This window comes from Cydia splendana, chromosome 26, assembly GCF_910591565.1.
Source record: "Cydia splendana chromosome 26, ilCydSple1.2, whole genome shotgun sequence".
Lineage (NCBI taxonomy): Eukaryota > Metazoa > Arthropoda > Insecta > Lepidoptera > Tortricidae > Cydia > Cydia splendana.
In genome coordinates, this window is record NC_085985.1 from 846,631 (window position 1) to 864,406 (window position 17,776).

The window sequence follows — 17,776 nt, forward strand, 5'->3', positions numbered from 1 at the left end:
AAATACCCTGTGGGTAATATTCCCTTAGTTGCGGGTTCCTTGCTCGACAAGGTGAAAGGCTTTAAGCAGGCTTTAACAGGCACTTTTAGACAGTGTCATTCACGGTGACGCGCAGATTTGCCAAAACTAAACTTTAACTCTACAGTTAACTAATATAATTTGACAATATGAACCAAACCATGCGTCTTCGTCAATGAATCAATCTAAAGATTCCCGTATCGTTAATGCCCTTCCAAATCACAGGCTTCCGATTTTATTTGAAACGTTTACAAGTGTACTATTTATGTAGGTAGGTAGGTAGGCTTAAGAATTGACCCTCTTGGATGTAGTTACGTATAGAATTAATAATCAAATTATTCAAATCCAAAATAACACAAGCACATATAGCAACTACATGCAAGAGTTCTTTCCTTAACCTTTTTAGGCTGTAAGTACCTGCTAAGTTATTTATTTAAGTAGGTACCTATTACCTACATTTTAACCATTTTTTTTTTTTTTTTTTTTTTTTTTTTTTTTTTTTTTTTTTTTTTTTTTAATCAATGATCTAGTTGGAGAGATATAAGTTGGTAGATAAAGAGTGAAATACTTCACGATTTCGCATGTCATTCTTGCGCAGAGCCATGCTAATCTCTCTCTATGTCTAGTCAGATTTAAGTTTATGTACTGCCGAAGTACTCACTTTCCACAAAAATAAATGCAATGTTTGCGATGTAGGTTTGTTCGTTACCTTGTGTCCCTCAGAGCGGAAATAGAAGCCCCGCAAAGCGGGGCTTCGTCGACTCCTAAGCGGATACACATTATTTATCAGCAAGTTTATTACCAAAAAATAAATTTTGCAATAAATATTATATTAACCCGGAACGGGATAAAAAGACAAATTGCTGATAGATACTTGGACAGATAAAACCTACACGTCTATAAGCTTCTACCTTCATACGTAGGTTCTACGTAACACGTATTAACTATCCGATCCTTTCGTATTCGAAAACACAAATCACTTGAAAACTGAAGGGTATGCCTCCACAGATCACCATTTAAGTATTAAAATTTCAACCGTTATTATACACACACACAAAGATTTAAACTAACAAGACTCTGAAGAGACTTAATGTAGGTATAAAATTAAATTATAATGGTGACACGTGCACGCTTTACCAGCTCGATGTGTTTTCTAACATGTGTTTTAGTATTTTCATTGGCATAGCCACGGTGCGCGCAGGCAGCCTTTGAAAACACTTGCACATCACTATTCCGGATCGTTTTTATTTGCTAGATTGTTTAACGGACAATTAAATTTAAATATTTATTTCGAACGGCAAAAGCCGTTAGAAACTGTTTTTCAATATAGTCAGCTAAACTGGGGTACAAGTTCAAAAACTCACCAGCAGTTTAGCTTCACGACCTTCCAGATGGAAAAACAGCAAGCCAATGACTTGGAAATTTGTTTTGGCGGTAACTGTCAAACACCTGTCAAAACCAACTGCTCTGTGGTGGGAATGTGAGAGAGAGAGAGGGACGTATATGCTAGAAAAGGACAATACGACCGACAACACAATGTTGCCATTCTCAATATTATTCTTAGGTTTCGAATATCGGTACAGTTGTTTAATGCAAAGTTTAGTGTAAAGTGTATTTCGTAAAATATTGCGTTGTAGTGATTGTGTGATTGATGAAAATAATAAAAATCGTAAAAATGTCACACGAATCGGGAGATGCTTCGAGTGGTTCTAATTCCCGTTCAAGCTCATCTTTTCCATCGTTTTGCCTGAGGAGCAAAGATGGATACCCTGCGTGGAAATTTAAGATGCGCAATTACCTATTGCACGAGGATCTGTGGGAGACAATCGGTGGCTACCCTGAAGGAGACACGACCCCTGCCTCTACAAAGGTACGAAAAGATTCGAAAGCCCTGGCAAAGATATGTTTGACAATAGATGGTGCGGCAATCATTCATGTTAGATGTGCGAAAACCGCAGCCGACGCATGGAAATCTTTGCAGAAAGCTTTTGAGGATAAGGGAATGGGACGAAGACTTTCTTTAGAGCGAAAATTGTACAGGTTAAGTCTGTCAGACTTTTCGAATATGGAACTGTACATTAACGCAGTTATGTCAACCGCACAGGATCTGGCGGATATAGATGTAGTCTTAGAGGATAAGTCTATTGCCGCGATACTTTTGGGAGGTCTCACTCCAAAATACGAACCTCTCATTATGGCTTTAGAAAACTGTAATGTCGATGTGACTACAGACTTAGTTAAGACAAAACTGCTGAATGAAATGTCCAAGGATGCGGCTACACCATTAGAATCGGTTTTTCATGCGAAAAGGAAGCCGAAGTCAAAGAAGAAGGATCTGGTTTGTTACGACTGCAAAATGCCTGGACATAAGCGACCAGACTGTCCGATGAGAGGCAAGAAGGAGAAAGCCAATGAGTTAACTGTCAACGATACGACATTTACACTTACAGCTCTTAATACTTCTGGCAGCTCAAGTAAGGACATCATTTATGTAGATTCGGGCTGTACTAGACACATGGCTTCTAGACGAGATTGGTTTCAAAGTCTTACGATACAGAATCAAGGTACCGTTACTGTCGCAAACGGAGAACAGATTAAGTGCTGCGGAATTGGAAATATATCAATAAACACACCCGAGAACGTGGTCAACAAGATCAGTGATGTTGATTTTGTACCAGATTTAAAAGCTAATTTGTTGTCTGTATACAAAACTGTTGAAAAGGGTTTTATATGTGTTTTTGATATTAATGGGTGTAATTTTTATAAATCGGATAATTTTCGTTTTACAGGTGAATCTGTTGCTCATGCCTCGCCCTGTGGTGGACTGTACGTTTTAGACGGTACTGTCAATGTTCCCGAGAATGTGGCAGATAATTATATGACACAGGATGTGCACTCTGACTGTCAGGATAGTTATCAACTTTGGCATAAGAGGCTAGGACATTTGTGTCGCATAGGCATGAACCAACTGAAGAATCACGAGGTAGGCGTAAAGTATTCAGTAGTAGATAAAAATAGTTGCATCGCTTGCGTGGAAGGTAAACAAGCGAGGAAACCTTTCAAGAAGGTAGCGTTTAATAGAGCTACTTCCCCGTTAGAGCTGATCCATATGGATCTCATGGGACCGGTGTCAACAACCTCTTTTCAAGGAAATAGGTATATGTTAACGATAGTAGACGATTATACACGAAAGGTGTTTGCTTATTTCATTTCTTCCAAAACAGAAGTAAAAAATAAATTCTGTCTGTTTCAAACTTTTGTTGAAAATCAATTAGACAAGAAAATAAAAGCGGTTAGGACTGACGGAGGTAAAGAGTTCGTAAATAAAGAGTTTGTTGATTATCTTGCTTCGAAAGGTATCGAGCATCAAACGACGACGCCTTACAGTCCTCAACAGGTTGGTGTCGCGGAGCGCACACATCGTTCGGTTACAGAGAAGGCGCGGACGTTGCTAGCTGAGAGCTCACTGTCGAAAGCATTCTGGGAAGACGCATTTCAAGTTGCCGTGTACCTAAAGAATAGGTCTCCTCATCGAGCCTTAGGTGGAAAAATTCCTTATGACAGGTGGTATGGTCGTAGAGGTGATCTTAGTCACCTGAAAGTGTTCGGATGTAGAGCACTTGTCCATATACCCTCGATTCACAGAAGGAAATTAGATGTCAAGGCACAGGAAGCGATTTTCGTCGGTTATTCAGAAAATCCAGGTACTTATATTTTTAGGGATCCTGCTAACCCACGAAAAATGTATATGTCCAGAGATGCAACCTTTTTTGAGAATTGTTTTACAGAGCTGAAGCAGAGGTCACCAGAACCTGAGGTACAGTCAGACTCTATTTTATTGTTCGAAGATAAAAGAGAGACCGAGTCTGAAAACTGTCGAGATTGTCAATTTTATGACTGTGACGAGAGCAATGACCCTGCACCACCGCCTTCGCCGATAAATCTAGAAAGTGCCGAAGATTTAGTATCTATGGAAGAGCGAGAGCCCTTCAGTGAACCACGGCTACCTAGTGCGGATGAAGAGCCTGCAAGTGTGGAAGAGGAAGCTCATCCTGAGCCGAGATACCCCTCAAGAGATAGGAAACCACCAGATTTCCTAACATACAACGTGTCTACGGTTGATTCTAGAGAACCTACGACATATCTTGAAGCTACTCATGCCGATGATGCAGATAAGTGGAAGCATGCTATGGCTAATGAGTATAGTTCACTGAAAAAACTCCACACATGGGACCTAGTAGATAAGCCTAATAAAAAGGTCATACCATGTAAATGGGTATACAAAATTAAAAAGGACGCGTACGGTAATATAACCAAGTATAAAGCGAGACTCGTCGTGAAAGGCTTTCATCAAGTCGAGGGAGTAGACTACGATGAGACGTTTGCACCTGTGATTCGCCATTCTTCCCTCCGCACTTTATTTGCATTAGCTGCAGAGATGGGATTAATAATGAAGCACTTGGACGTTGATACCGCGTTCCTAAACGGAGATTTAGAAGAAGAAGTTTTCATGGAGCAACCTCTTGGTTTCATCGAAAAGGGCAAAGAAAACAAGGTTTGTTTGCTGAAGAAATCCCTTTACGGCCTTAAACAGGCACCGCGAGCATGGAACAAAAAGTTAAATGAAACGCTTTTAAAAATAGGTTTTACAGGAACTCCTTCCGAGCCTTGCGTATATACGAAACTTTTTGGTAAGGAACTCGTGATATTGGGTATTTTTGTCGATGACATAATAGTCTTTTTTAAATCTGATTCGACCTTTGACACTGTCAAAACGAATTTATCGAAATATTTTTCTTTGAAAGATCTCGGAATATTAAAATGTTATTTAGGTTTACAAATTGATTGCGATTCCGAGTGTATTAAATTAAATCAGCGAAGTTATATTCTTTCTATATTGGAAAAATTTAACATGAAGGATTGTAAGACTGTGGATACTCCTCTAGTTAAAAAGAATATGGAAAGAAGAACTGATGGTCAAGAAGGTGAGTCTTATCCGTATCAGAACTTAATAGGATGCCTCATGTATCTTACGGTAAACTCACGACCCGATATCGCTTACGCTACGAGCTATTTAAGCCAGTTTAATACGTGCTTTACTAAAGAACACTGGAATGCTGCGAAAAGGGTTCTGCAGTACCTGAAGGGTACTTTAAATTACTCCTTGGTTTACAGGAAGAGTGGAGAACCTTTAAAAGGCTTTAGTGACGCCGACTGGGCAAATTGTCCGATTGACAGAAGGTCGTACACTGGATACACCTTCAAGTTAAGTGGAGGTCCAGTATCCTGGGAGTCCAAGAAGCAGCCTACAGTGGCTTTATCTTCAGCCGAATCGGAATATATGGCACTAGCGTCTGCCACGAAGGAAGCATGCTACTTACGACGGTTTATCTATGAGATAACAGGTAAATTGCATATAGTTCATTTAGCTTCTGACAGTCAGAGTGCCATCAACCTCGTTCGAAATCCTGTACACCACAACAGGACGAAACATATAGATACCAGATTTCACTTTATTAGGGAAAAGGTCTCAAATAATGTTGTTAAATTAGAATACATCAAAAGTAGTGATATGCCTGCCGATGTACTAACGAAGCCACTAGGACCTATAGTACATAAACGGTGTATACTTAACTTAGGAATAGAGACTTAAGTTTTTGTTTTGTGTTTGTCTAGCACAACTTCGATTAAGGGCGGATGTTGTAGTTGACCTCTTTTGTGCAGACTACTGTTAAGTTTTCTATTTTCTATTTTTGATAAATATGTATTTTAAATTTGCCTAGTTACCTTACTTCGAATAAAACACTCTTGTCATGAACATCTCTTTCTTACTTTATTTTACAAATACCTAATTTTCACAACAAATAGTTTAGAAGTTATTTAGAAAATAGCCAAAAAAATTACCATTACCCCCCCCCCCCCCCCCCCCTTTATCTCCGAAACTTCTGGGTCTAAAATTTTGAAAAAATATACAAAATAGTTCTTTACCTATAGATGACAGGAAAACCTATTAGAAATATGCAGTCAAGCGTGAGTCGGACTAATTATTTAGTTTTTGATCCGACCCCTACGGGTTTTTAAAAGGCAATTCACTCGCGTTTCACATATCAAAAATTGGGTTATGTACGGAACCCTTGGAACGCGAGTCCGACTCGCACTTGCCCGGTCTTTTCAGTATAATTTCAATAACGTGTTTACATACATATTTGTCATGCTCATGGTAGAAAATTGAAACCCCTTTATCTTCCTAAAATATTCACATTCAAATTCGAGATAAATGAATACAAGAAATATACAGTAGAGTAGACAATAAAGGTACTTAAGTATATAAGTATAGACCAAATCAAGGAATACTCCATTTGTAAACCATCCTGTATTTCAAGGGCCGCCCAGGCAGCAACTCCCGCGCAAGCAAACAGACTCAACGATCAGCCATCATTGTCAAGTGGCAATTTTGAGGTAGCACTGGACAAGAGCCAGGGTATATTATGGTCATTGGGATTGCATAACACTTTTCTCTGTAATGAAGGCAATCTGACACTGAAATCCAAGCGCCATCTATTTTAACATGAAGACTTACTAAAATGTCGCGTTTCACTTGGTAGAATGCAAAGTTTTCTTAACCGTGCCTTGAAACCCTCGCAACGGCCAAGATTTCACTGTTTGAACTTTGAACCAATTGCTAGGCTTTACCAATTAAATTTAGGAATCTTACGCATGCAACAACTTTGTCTCCTTGTGAATCAAATAACTACCTAAGCTTTTCTGTTTTTATAGGAAATATATGTTGATATATTACTATACTAGTAGTAGGTAGGCGCTTGTTATTTAATATGATACGTGTCGCATTTCGCGCGTCTAGTTTCTATTAGTGTCAGCGTATGTACAGTCGACGCCAAAAATATGTTTACACTTTTGCACCTTACTCCTTTTATTTGTAATAAGGCGAAAAATGTAAACCTATTTTTGACGTCGACTGTACCTGCGTAATAAAACTAATAAAACAATATTAAGTATAGTTACCTGTTAACACACTTTGTAGGTATACACTGAGAGAAAAATCGGCCGACAAAGCACAATAAATGCTTTGTCATTTTTTTTGTTGTTGTAAGAGCAATAAGCTTTGTGGCGAAAACAAAACGAGCTTATTGCCACCGACAACTTTTTTATTGCTAACCGTAAATCAACAGTTTATTGTATCGGTAACAATATTTACATTGCTACCGGAACAACCTATGTTTCCTTTGTCATGGCCTTCATATAATATTGCTAATTTATCAAGGTTAGACTTAGCTTTTACAACAAAGCATCTATATTTTGTCGTAGCCACCAAACTACTTTGCTGTTTTATCAAATCACGTGGCTTGTTACTGCAACAAAACGGTTCTGTTTGTTCCAGTGACAATGTCACTTTGCAATGTTATCAAAGTTTTACCTTGTTGCTGGAGCAAAGATTGTATCCTTTGTTGCAGGTACAAACGTACCTTGCTAATTTATTAAAGTTAGATTTTGCTTATATAACAAAGCAGTTATATTTTGTTGTTCTAACTACTTCACTTTGCTCATTTTAAAACTATAACGATTTGTTGCTGCCACAAAATGTTTTTTTTTGTTCCAGTTACAATATCACTTTGCAATGTTAACAAAGATTTACCTTGTTGCTGGAGCAAAGATTTTATCCTTTGTTGCAGGTACAATGTGCCTTGCTAACTTATCAAAGTTAGATTTAGCTTATATAACAAAGCAGTTATTTTTTGTTGTTCTTACAACATCACTTTGCTCATTTTTAAAATAAAACGATTTGTTGCTTCCACAAAATGTTTTTGTTTGTTCCAGTTACAATATCACTCTGTAATTTAATCATAGCCCAACATTGTTGCTGAAACTAGGTGATTTTCTTTTATTGCACTAACAAAGTGCCGTTGTTATTATATTCAAATATGACTTAGTTTTTATAACAAAGCAGTGTATTTTACTGAAGTTAGACTTTGTTGCTACGAACGTTACTAAGGTAGGTACACTCGACGTCAAATCAAGACTTTAACAAGATTTTAACAAGATATAAGTTTACGACCAATTTAAGCACTAATACATCATTTCCCGCCCCGATTTCTATTCATTTCATAACCGAATATTGGAAACTCGAATAACCGGTTGTTACGGTTATTTTCGGTTATAAATTCTATGAATTTATCTTCTTTTTTGGCTGTGACACCTGTGACTATAATTTTTGTCATTCGTGTACTTAACGAAAATGTATCAAATTTACTTCCCTATTTATGAAATACATATTTTGATTGAATATTGTATCACGTCCAAGGTCATATTTTAACTTTTACTGTATTTTGTGTGCGTTATTAAATAATTACAACCGGCCGAGTGCGAGTCAGACTCGCGCACGAAGGGTTCCGTACCATTACGCAGAAAACGGCAAAGAAATCAAGTTTGTTGTATACCCTACTTCAACTGTCTAGCTATCACGGTTTATGAGTTACAGCCTGGGGACAGACAGACCGACGGACAAACAGACGGACTGCGGAGTCTTAGTAATAGGGTCCTGTTTTTACCCTTTGGGTACAGAACCCTAAAAACGAAGACTTACACTCACATTCCTTAACACTGTACATTTATTGTCGTAATTTTGTAATTATATTATTGTAATAAAGTTTATCATTTTTTGTCGAGATTCGAGAATAACCGTAACCGATTACAAACGATTATTTTTCGGGCATAACCGTAACCGAAACCGGTTATGAAGAGCCCATCAACGTGCACACTAGCGCCACTGCTAAATAATGGTGATTATTTAAATTTAACGAAAGATATTTAAAAAAAGGGGGCCGCTACGTACTGTATTTTGTATTTAAATACCTTTTGAATACATCAGACTAGGTTTTATGTTGCTGGATTCGTCGATCTAGGAACTCAAAACAAAAACGGCCGCTTTAACTTTGGACGCATAGATTGACGAATCCAGCAACAGATCTTTCGTTAAATTTAAATAATGACAGCGTTTTACACAAAAATAAAACGCTAATTAAATAACTTACCATATTCGGAACCTAATAATAATATTGAGAATGGCAACACTGCGTAGTCGGTCGTATTGTCCTTTTCTAGCATATACGTCCTTCTCTCTCCCACACTCCCACCACTCAGGCAGGTTGCTTTGACAGTTAAACAAGGCAAATTTTCAAGTCATTGTCTCAAAATTATTCATATTTACACCAGGCAGGATTAAAACTTTAGGTTCCGAATATGGTAAGTTATTTAATTAGCGTTTTATTTTTGTGTAAAACGCTGTCATTAAACAACTGTACCGATATTCGGAACCTAATAATAATATTGAGACGTGTTTGTTATCGCCTGGTGGTGAGAAGACGCCAAGCCAATGTGATTATACATGTAGTTATTATGTATATGTAATATTATTATATTACGAGTGTTTAATTAATTATGTAGTACACCCTTTATTTTAACACTTGTGAGGAGAGAGGTATTTAGTAAAGCATACATTTTGATATAAAATTATATTATGATACTAAACTTTACATTTTATATATGTACTTAATGTAGGTACTTATAAATTTTCAAAGAGGATAAGTGAGTCACCACAAGGGTGCTATACTTAATTATATGTATGTGAAACTAGGTAAAAGAAGATGAGATTTTAAGTCAGTCTACTCTTCAAGGAGCATACAGCATCTGTGATAAGGAGTGATGTAATTAAAATATGAAGAGATAAGAATTATTTATAAAGTACTCGAGTAGTTTTTATTTATAACTCCCAATTATTAACAAATATGATAATAATTATCTAGTAAAGTAAGCAGTTGCATGAATATAACAAGGACAAGACCTTTCTTATTTCCATAATCTCTCGGGATTAAGTAGACGAATATTGTACATATTCGTTATATCACTATCACTACCCACAGAGTTAGTATTGGGTACCTACTTACTAAATTGTCATAGGGAATTACTGAATTCCTTTCATGACTGTGAGCCAATGTGGGCTATATACTTGGTTATAGCTATAAAATGCATTTAATCCTTTGTACGCTTTACTAACGCGAACGCGAGCTAATGTACCTAAACAAACCTTACTTAAAATTGTGAAGGTTACTTTGAGAGCTTAAGCCATAACATAAAACTCATGTTGGCACGACTAGTAATGATAATGACGCTTTTTGGTGCTCTTGGCGTTCAAATTGTTAATATAGAAATGCCACAGAACCTTATCAATGATATTTGTATAGGTGCAGGCTCATTCTGATTATATTCATGTTTAGCTATCATCAAGTGACCTAAATTGTACTCATTAATTTCTATATATGCAGTAAGTTTACCTTATCTGGTGCCTACTAGTAGACATAAGCTTGATTGGTTCTGAACGCTTAAGTGGCTTAATTTATGTAAAGCATTTATAGACATTGCATAGTTCTGAATATTCAGTTTCCTCTTTCCAGTGTGTAAATTATTAAGAATAAGGTACTTAATTCGAAACCTTAGCTCATCGCATATGTTTTAACCAAAATGCAGATTTGTGTGTTTATTTAGTGATTTTACATTATTTGCAATAACTGTGCGGAACCATGGGGTCCCCGACCTTTTGCCGGGCACCCGTGGGCCCAAAGCCAACAGTACAGAGGCCCTTTAAGAGGGACCTATTTCATCCAATGCTAGAGTCAACACTTTGTCGAATTTATTTGATATTTGTGTATACTTATCCTCCTTATGAACTAAGGATAACTGTAACTTTTTGATATCAAATATACGCAGAATTGTCAATTATTTTATATTCTGAAATTATAATATTACTGGATTTGGGCCAGTGTGCTTTTGTATACTATATCTCTGGCCTACGATATAGGCTAGTCTATTAACATCCCGCCTCCTGGAAGACGGTATACAAACTTCTTAGATATATATTCACGGTAGCGCTAAGTGTGTGGACCTAGTTTTCCGACACTTGACTGCATGAGATTATTGTGAACATTTTTTCAGGTCTCGAGCAACAAGGGTACCTAGATAGGTTGAGGTCCTTAAATTGTGGATTTGGTAGGAGCAAGACACAGACGGGGTGTAAATTAATTAATCCACCATGTTTCAAGAGATTTTTGTTCATTGATGCCTTCAGGTTACACTGTACAGACAGACTAACACTTTGGCAGAGTTTTGCTAACATATAATAAATAACTGCATTTGTTTGGGTGTACATGTTCCACATCAAAGACATATTTATATATTTCAATCTATTTTTGAAAAGTTCGCGTTTCAAGATAGCTTCGCCTTTTCGCAAGGCGTGTTCCTGTTTCCCTATTTTATTGTGCAAAGCGAACAGTATCACAATGTTATAATTATGTATAAATTGAGAACTAGAGGGTCATGCCCTAGACGTGACCGCCCAGAAGTTGTGCTAGAACCGTTCGTGCAAACCATTCAGTCACTGTTTTTAAAAACCTTTTTGTAGTGGGTACATTCCACGGTCTTAAATTTGTTAAACGTGTAGTATCAAACTATGACAAGTCATGATAAGTGAATTAAGTGATAACAGTATCTAGTCCGTGCATAGAAGCACTTGCCCTTGAGGTTAGGGCATGGGTAGTTTAAAATAAACTTAATCCGTGCATAGGAGCACTTACGATACAGGTGGTTTAAAACTTCCTAGGTCACAATACAGACACAAGGTGTAAAATACATAATTGATAAACGCCCGTCAGGCCAGTTTTATTTCAAACATGCTTGTGCAGCACCGCCAGCCCATGATAATTTTCCTATACCATGGCAGTCAGGGATATAATAGTTAAATAGGTAGGTAACCTTGGTCATGTCGTGTACATAGGTAGGTACTCGTAAACATGTTAACTGAAAGTCTAGTGCTCTCGAGGCAAATATAATTTATGCAACTGTGAGCTGCTCTTACATTGAGATCATATGTATTTATTTCTAGTCTGCCTGAGCAGGCCTAGACTTCAAAGGTTTTTTAGATATTCATAGGGCCGTTAATCGGACCCTTTGTACACCTTGAGCAGGCTGTTTGTTTCACACCATGAGAAATATAATTTGAATTATATTGTAAACATAGCTTATTTCAGAATGGAACCGTAAGCACTGTCGTGAGCTTACATAGTCTGATTAAATTAGAGTCCACAGATTGTCTGGACCTTAGTGGATTGACCACTCCTGATTCTAATTATCAATTTTCTGCCTGGGCTTATAATCGAAATTAGGTGACTAAATCTCTTAGTATTCTCTATGCCGCCCAAGTTATGAGGCTAAGCGTCTCCAGACCACAATTTTATATTAGGGTGCAAAGATTTTTTCATCTTTAAAATAAAAATGAGTCGAGATAGGCCTGGAATTTTAGAAATGAAATTTTATACCTTATAATTTTAGAAATGTAATGTAAATGGAAAGCAGTTTTCACTTTTACCACAGTTAATTAGCCCAATTTTGGGCTTAGCCAATAGGGTGTTTGGGACCCTTTTAGAATAGATTGGTAAACAAAAATGAAAACTAATAACAAAGCCTTGCCTATTTCGACTGATTTTGTTAGAACCCTTTTTACTTTCTCTAAAAGGAGATATTTACAAATTCATTTTTGTAATATTTTTCTGACTGTGGCTTACTTGCTCGCATGTGTTATGACCATATCATTTATATTTCTGTGAATATGTCTGACATGCCTTGCGCAGGCTTACATAGGTTATAATATTATCATCAATAACTTGACGTCAGTTTGTGAATGAATCAAAGATTCTTTGGCACACCTTACGCAGGTGGAGACATGGCAGCCTTGCGCAGGCTTAGATAGGTACATAATATATTGGTTTCATCGCAAATAACTTGACGTTAGTTTGTGAACGAATAAAAGATTTTCTAAGGCACACCTTACGCAGGTGGAACCATAACAGACGTAGGTTTAAGAATATCATTCAAATCGAATACCCTGAGTTTATGGGTAATATTCCCTTAGTTGCGGGTTCCTTGCTCGACAAGGTGAAAGGCTTTATGCAGGCTTTTACAGGCACTTTTAGAAAGTGTCATTCACGGTGACGCGCAGATTTGCCAAAACTAAACTTTAACTCTTCAGTTAACTAATATAATTTGACAATATGAACCAAACCATGCGTCTTCGTCAATGAATCAATCCAAAGATTCCCGTATCGTTAATGCCAAGTGTACTATTTATGTAGGTAGGTAGGTAGGCTTAAGAATTGACCCTCTTGTATGTAGTTACGTAACGAATTAATAATCAAGTTATTCAAATCCAAAATAACACAAGCACATATAGCAACTACATACAAGAGTTATTTTCCTTAACCTTTTAAGCTGTAAGTACCTGCTAAGTTATTTATTTAGTAGGTACCTACATTTTAACCTACCTACATTTTAACAATTTTTTCAAAATTAAATATCTAGTTGGAGAGATATAAGTTGGTAGATCAAGAGTGAAATACTTCACGATTTCGCATGTCATTCTTGCGCAGAGCCATGCTAATGTCTCTCTATGTCTAGTCAGATTTAAGTTTATGTACTGCCGAAGTACTCACTTTCCACAAAAATAAATGCAATGTTTGCGATGTAGGTTTGTTCGTTACCTTGTGTCCCTCAGAGCGGAAATAGAAGCCCCGCGAAGGCGGGGCTTCGTCGACTCCTAAGCGGGTATACTTATTTATCAGCAATTTAATTCACAAAAAAATAATTTTGCAATATTATGTTAACCCGGAACGGGATAAAAAGAAAAATTGCTGATAGATACTTGGGCAGATAAAACCTACACGTCTATAAACTTCTACCTCAATATATAGGTTCTACTTAACACGTATTAACTATCCGATCCTTTCGTATTCGAAAACACAAATCACTTGAAAACTGAAGGGTATGCCTCCACACATCACCATTTAAGTATTATAATTTCAACCGTTATTATACACACACAAAGATTTAAACTAACAAGACTCGGAAGAGACTTAATGTAGGTATAAAATTAAATTCTAATGGTGACACGTGCACGCTTTACCAGCTCGATGTGTTTTCTAACATATGTGTTTTAGTATTTTCATTGGCATAGCCACGGTGCGCGCAGGCAGCCTTTGAAAACACTTGCACATCACTATTCCGGATCGTTTTTATTTGCTAGATAGTTTATCTGACAACTAAATTTAAATATTTATTTCGAACGGCAAAAACCGTTAGAAACTGTTTTTCAATATAGTCAGCTAAACTGGGGTACAAATTCAAAAACTCACCAGCAGTTTAGCTTCACGACCTTCCAGATGGAAAAACAGCAAGCCAATGACTTGAAAATTTGCCTTGTTTAACTGTCAAAGCAACCTGCCTGAGTGGTGGGAGTGTGGGAGAGAGAAGGACGTATATGCTAGAAAAGGACAATACGACCGACTACGCAGTGTTGCCATTCTCAATATTATTATTAGGTTCCGAATATCGGTACAGTTGTTTAATCACGATTATTTAGCAGTGGCGCTAGTGTGCACGTTGATGGGCTCTGAAGTTTGGCCGGTTATTGCATTTCCTAATCATGAGTGAAGTGAGTAATCGAGCATCACTCAAATCGAACCTTTACATCAAAAATGTCAAAAACAATTTCCCTCTTTAATAATTTTTTTAAAGTTAAAGGCACAAACTTATTCTGCCATTTAATTCAGTACCATTCAATATATAATATACTTGGTCAAGCAGATCTTGTCAGTAGAAAAAGGCGGCAAATTTGAAAAATGTAGGCGCGAAGGGATATCGTCCCATAGAAACTTTGAATTTAGCGCCTTTTTTTACTGAAAAGATTTGCTTGACCAGCTTTAGTTTGTCAAAGGACTGCCGCATTTCAAAGATAGACAGAGAGAATCATACTACCTTTGTCTTGTACCCAAAAGAAAAGGATGAGTATAGTTTTTTTTGTTCTTATTTACTGACAATTTGGTTTGACCAACTATACTTAATTATGCAATAAAAAATAATAATTGTGCAATATAAGCTGTATGAACACGGATGAGATAAGTTGTTATTAAGTTAATATTACTGTATTGTTTTTTATTTCCCGTCCGCTAAAACAGGACAGTAATAGTTATTTTTTTTTTTTTTTAGTTTCACAATAAAGAAGAATTTGGAAAAATTGGTTTTTTTAATGCATTTGCGATGATTTTACGCGAGTGTACAAGATTTAATTCGTCACAAATTTAATTTGTCAATTCGACAACCTACCGAAACTAACTTTGTAAAAATGGCAACTCGCGGGCACGGGCGGGGTACGGGGTAAGGGGTATGTATGTTGTCGTTTCGTTTAGTTTTTTTGTCTTCAAATACTAATGTCAACGGTAGAGAATGGACGCACGCCTATATTACTTAGTGCTACGATTCGATCACCAAGTAAAGTGCTTTTATTATGAAAAGTGCAAAATGGACATAACTAGTTTTCTTGACAGTGCCGGGCTGACACATTTGTCGCAGCGTATGGTGGGTAAGTGTTTATTTATTCTTATGAATGTTATAAATATGAAAGTGAGTTTTTATGTTTATTTGATACTCTTTTATTCACGCATTAACTTTTCAACGGATCATCAAGACCATTTTCGTTTTTCTGCTAAAACATACTGCGTTCGATCGGGTCGGATCGGGTCTTTGGGGTGATGGAGTGTTATTTTGTGTACTCATGTCTGTATACATGGCCACAAATCAAAATATAACCAGCAGAGGTGCGACACAACGTGTGAAAACACGAGGCGTGTTAAAATAAAACTTGATGTGTAGCCGTGTAGATATGACGGCCGTCAGTCCAGAGCACATTATTTTGGCTACCTCTATGAGCAGGACCACCGTGCTATTGTTTTGTACAAAGATGTGGATCTGAACTTGGAGTATAATATACCAAGACTCCAAGGTGATGGGTTCCAAAGTTTTCAAACACATTGCCTCGCACTTTTGACCATAATTTGTCGATCCAACAAAACTATTGTCATATCGACAAAGGTACATATTTACTAACTAAACCTTGTTTCTGTAGCAATGTATAACATATTGTATTGTCGTTTCGGTGACGGCCGGTCTGGACTAATGGGTAGTGACACTGCCTGTGAAGCCTATGGTCCTGGGTTCGAATCCCGGTAAGGGCATTTATTTGTGTGATGAACACAGATATTTGTTCCCGAGTCATGGGTGTTTTCTATGTATATAAGTATGTATTTATCTATATAAGTATGTACATAATTATATCGTCACCTAGCACCCATAATAGTACAAGCTTTGCTTTGGGGCTAGGTTGATCTGTGTAAGATGTCCCCTAATATTTATTTATTTATATCGACAAAGGTAACTATTAACTAGTTACAGAATGTTGTTTCTGTAGCGATTTACCTGAACTTTATCTTTATCTTGCTTTCAGAGGAGGGAGTGACACTTGATTTTTTGCTGCAAGCAAATGATGAGGAGTTGTCTGAACTGACAACAAAAGTTGCAGACAAAATAAGCCTGAGATCTTCATTAGAGAAAATTAGCCAAAAAGTTGGTAATCTTTTTTAGTAGTTAAATAGTAGTATTATTATTGAAGCTTTTCCGTAGCAGCTATAGTTTTGTAGTTCAGTTGTTAGTCTGGTTGAGTAGTAGCAAAGAGAATAGAGTGTATAGAGATTCCGTCATGGTAAATTATGTAGTCACAGTACATTTACTGCCATCTTTCAACAGAAGATTAAAACTGTTAGATCGCCATCTACTCGAGAAAAGGCTGAAGGTTATGGCGCTATCGCTTGAATAGATAGGAGGCTGCCGCCATGCGCCTATGGAAGGCGCCGAGGCATCTTCGAGCTCCCCGTAGGGTTAGGGTTCCCAGGCGTGTGGCTCTGATGCGCCCGAGGCTGGGGTGCTGCCGCGGTGGCGCGAAGGCAAGCGGTGGGCCCTGAGCTCCCGCGTAGGCCGCCCCACGTGCCGTGCTCCATCGCCGCGGACCTCGCCTCGCCGCGATCCCAAGGTGACACTTCGACAGGCGCCTCTTCATAGCAGAGGAGGAGATTTTAAGTAAGTATCTTTATAATATTTAAAACTTTCGCGATAGACGCGAGATATATGTATCTTTAGTTAAGCGGCCCATATTAGGATATCAGCATATCATATTTGGCATATCACGATTACACGCCTATTATCACACGTTTCACGACATCGACAACAGCTACCTTGGTTGGCAGGTAGGTACATAAATAATCCTGACACCTTGACGTATTTATGTAACTATGTAATGTGGTGACTGCGTTCAGTCTCGCTACCTTAACGACAGCTCCGTAGACACGGTCGCCACTCACCATCGGTTCTACGAGTTATGTAAAAAATATAAAAGATTTAAAATTTGAAATAACATGTTTTGTATTAATGGATTTTCTTTAAAATGAGCTTGTTAACTGCATTTTACGTGTAAGTTTCTGGACTTTTATAATGCCACCTGCTAGGGTCTGTGCGGAAAGAGAAGAGTCGTCGTGAATTGTATGGGCTCCCCTACATTTCACGACTCTTCTCTTTCCGCACAGACTCTATTTACTTGTTATTGTGACAAAAGTCTTAATTTAATTTAATTTGTTATTGTTTTTGGTTTTGGGTTTGTTTGTTTTGTATAACTTGCGATGCTCACTGATTTACTTTTATTTTAGTAAGTATATATTCTCATGAAGTGAAATGTACAATTTCTTTTGAGAAAATAAAGTTCTTTAAGCATAATACAGAATTCTTAAAATTATTTTTTTTTTCAGAACGC

General features: G+C 37.3%; 2 non-coding genes across 2 annotated transcripts; both read right to left on the reverse strand.

The window, feature by feature from the left end:
* Positions 1 to 571: 571 nt before the first annotated feature.
* Positions 572 to 675, reverse strand: LOC134803610 (U6 spliceosomal RNA). Its single transcript, XR_010146006.1, has one exon. It is a non-coding gene; the product is annotated as a U6 spliceosomal RNA (small nuclear RNA).
* Positions 676 to 13,466: 12,791 nt separating this feature from the next.
* Positions 13,467 to 13,570, reverse strand: LOC134803607 (U6 spliceosomal RNA). The gene has a single exon (XR_010146004.1). It is a non-coding gene; the product is annotated as a U6 spliceosomal RNA (small nuclear RNA).
* Positions 13,571 to 17,776: the final 4,206 nt, after the last annotated feature.